The sequence below is a fragment of the Trachypithecus francoisi genome, unplaced genomic scaffold (assembly GCF_009764315.1).
Source record: "Trachypithecus francoisi isolate TF-2019V2 unplaced genomic scaffold, Tfra_2.0 Lachesis_group1, whole genome shotgun sequence".
Lineage (NCBI taxonomy): Eukaryota > Metazoa > Chordata > Mammalia > Primates > Cercopithecidae > Trachypithecus > Trachypithecus francoisi.
Genome location: NW_022681454.1, coordinates 75,961,686 through 75,964,891, shown reverse-complemented (window position 1 = coordinate 75,964,891; position 3,206 = coordinate 75,961,686). Strand labels below are relative to the sequence as shown.

The 3,206-nt window shown below is 39.8% G+C and overlaps 1 long non-coding RNA gene across 1 annotated transcript; it reads left to right on the top strand.

Moving 5' to 3' along the window:
- Window positions 1–1,211: 1,211 nt before the first annotated feature.
- LOC117085567 lies at window positions 1,212–2,033 on the top strand. Its single transcript, XR_004438003.1, has 2 exons — window positions 1,212–1,330; window positions 1,811–2,033. It is a non-coding gene; the product is annotated as an uncharacterized LOC117085567 (long non-coding RNA).
- Window positions 2,034–3,206: the final 1,173 nt, after the last annotated feature.

Here is a 3,206-nt window from a genome sequence, read left to right as displayed (position 1 = left end):
GACCTAACCTGCACATGTAAATCGATTAAGAAAGACGAAGTCTTAGCCTTATATGCAGCTAAATAATTGCATGTTTAATGCAATGCCAGGGTACAGGTAATGTTGATTGGAGTTGGAGGGGTGATGTGTGTGGTGGGTGAGGAAGTCAGGGCTGAGTCCTAGGTGAGATCAGTAAGAGTGATGTGTATTTAGGCATCTGAGGGCTGGAACGCCCATGACAGGGTTTATTTTCATTCTCTTTCAAGGAAAGCCATGCTGCCTTGCTGCTTCTTGCTCGTGCACATAGAGCACTTGGTGTCTTGCGAATCCCCTGTGATGCCGGTGCCTTTCCAGGCCAGTGCTTTTCTTGTGCTCAGAGGATGCTTGCTTGGGCCCTACCAGACTATCTTAGGGATGAGAAGCAACTTTTCTTTCCAGTGCTCTGTTTGGGCCCCCCACGGCATTTTCTTTCATTTTGGGTTCCATCCCGGCCTAAAGCTCCCCATGAAAGCTAATGGCCATTGGAGTTAACCCAAATTTCCTCCTTTGGTATTTATAAAAAGCAACACTGAAAAACCTTGAAATTAACTAACAATAAAAAAACCATTGATTGGTTCTTTCCTGGAGATGGTTCATTCTTCTCAAATAGGCCACTTTGCAGACTGGAAATCACCCCAATCCTCAAATTGCCTAATATGTTTCACATGTGATTCCAGCAAATTGCTGTTTGCATAACACCTTGGTGGGGACTCACTTAAGAGCTAGATTTGTTAGTGTATTTACTGACATTTTCGCATGATGTTTTGAGCTGCCTGAATAATTGTAATATTGGCCAGAAAAAAATCAAAGTAATGAAGGTGCCTACAATTATTCATATCTCAACATTATAAGACTTAATTTCCTGCCTGAAGTATGGTAAATTATTCATTTTTAAAGTCATCTCTAGCCATTGAGAGTTTATGGTGATGTATATAGATGTTTTGTAGACTCCAAAAAAGAAATCAATGACTATGAATCTCACAGACTGTCAAAGTAGCTGGTGTGATTATAAAATAGTGAGATCAACTAAAGACATCAGCTCGCAGACATCCAAATTGTAAGAGGAAAATGAAGATGAAGAAGGGGGAAGTGAACTGCTTAATGTCTTGTGGGTACCAAATAATAGTCAGTATCTGCCCCTGCCATACTCAAGATTTTGCACTGTTGCTTACACACATTCATTCCTCTTTTTGCAGGCTTTGTCTGGCCAGGAGATAGTTTTGTAGCAGCAGAAGACTATAAACTGGGCTTCGGGAGATAGGATCTCTGGTTGTATTCTGGCTGTCCACACTCTGAAAGAGGACAGTGACAGGTATTGCCATAATTGGTGGCTAAGTTTCTAGGTTGGCCAACCTATGGCAGATTGGGAAGTCTTCATAATGTGAATAAACAGAAAAAAGTTTACTTGATCAAAAAAGATTTTTTCTCCTGGTGGAAACTGCAATTATTAGAGCAACTCTTTAAGTGCCCATCAATATCGGGATGCATTTTAACAGGTTAAGTACTCTTCTAACTGGGATGCAGAGTGCATTGACAGAAAAATTCACACACAAGTTCTTATATCCTGCTTCTCTTATATCTAGTCACATAACCTAATGTGAATGTTTTATGCCTTTAAGTGCTGATATTATGGAAAAACCTTCTAAAACTGGATAAATATCATTTTCCAAGGCTCAGATCAAATATCACATCTTTCTCTGATTTTCTTGATCCTTTCTTCTAAAAAGAAATAACACCATATATATATTAGTATAATCCATTTGTAATTAATGTAAAATTTCTCATTTTACAGAGAATTTGAGTATCCTACCAATATACCTACAAAAGGATGAAAGAGGATTTGGAGTCAAGGGAAAACAAGGGCAATAAAATAGATCCTTACCACCTACTCTCATACAGATGCTAGAAGAGGACTGCACATTTGGTTCTAAGTTTCTGGAAGATAAAGCAAAAATAGAAATACCACTAATATAAAATGTTGGTGTATCCATAAAATAAAAACAAATGAACTGTTTTGAGAAAACTCTTTCTGAATCTGAGCTCTAAAAGGAACTTCTCTATGGAATCCTTAGAATTTGAGCAGGCTGTGATATAGGGGAGAAATCCCTCGACATTCCTATATTGGGTTTAGATCTAATTTCACTCAGTAGTTTTTAAATGTTACTCCTTGTAGACAGATGATAAGGTGCCAAAGTACAGCTGAGTGAAAGCGGCTCCTTTGAAAACTAAAGGCTGTAAAAAACAAGGCTGTGGATCATGTTGTTTTAGTTCTTTATAGATTTTTTAAACTGAATTTTGCATCTGTGTACATGAAGAATAAATTGTAGAATATCTAAAGAAATGGATGGGGTGCTTATCTTTTAGAACCTCCATAAATTATTTATTGTAAGTATGTTTGATAAGGATTGTACAGCTGAGAGTTCAAGGTTGCATTTTTTTCCCCAGCAAGAACCAAAAGTGCAGATAACATGCAGCCAATTAAGGACAAATCTGTATGGTTTGTCAATCAATCTGTCAGAATGACCCTGAATTGTAGCATTTATCACTGGTATTATAGACATCTGTGTCCCTGGCATAACTGCATCCTCTTCAAGGGCAGGAATTGCTTCTTTTCCAGTTTTGCACTCTAGCATCCAGCATTATGTTTGAGACCTAGCATCACTTGGCAAAGATCAGAGCCCTGAGGAATCAAAGGCAGGAAACATAGGCTAGCTAAGCTTTGAAGGAAGTGAAAAGAAAAAGAGGCAACAAAGATGGGACCGTGGAGGACAGTCTGAGAAAGCAAACTCAGGGTGGAGGGGGTGTTCCAGTGAAGGGGTGATGAGTGGGGCCTCACACATGAAGCAGATAACATTGGTGCATCAGTTGATTTAAATGAGCAGGACGGAAAGGGTCTAAAAGAGAGATGTGGAAATGAGTAGAAACATCCCTTTCCTGTTGGGCCAGCTATTGTCTAGGGTTAGTCCTTTTCCCATCCTTATTTCCTCTCCTCTGAATTGCAAGTTGCTGGAAACATGAGAAGTGCATTCCTAGCTCCCTTGGTTACTGGGCTTCAGTTAGCATTTGCCAATGAGGGTGAGCACTCATGGGAGATTGGAAAGTGGTAGAAAGGGAAGGCCATTCATCTGGCTGTGACAGTGGCAGCAATGGGCAGTACCGTGGGTGACTGGGGCTCCAACAGCATTGGT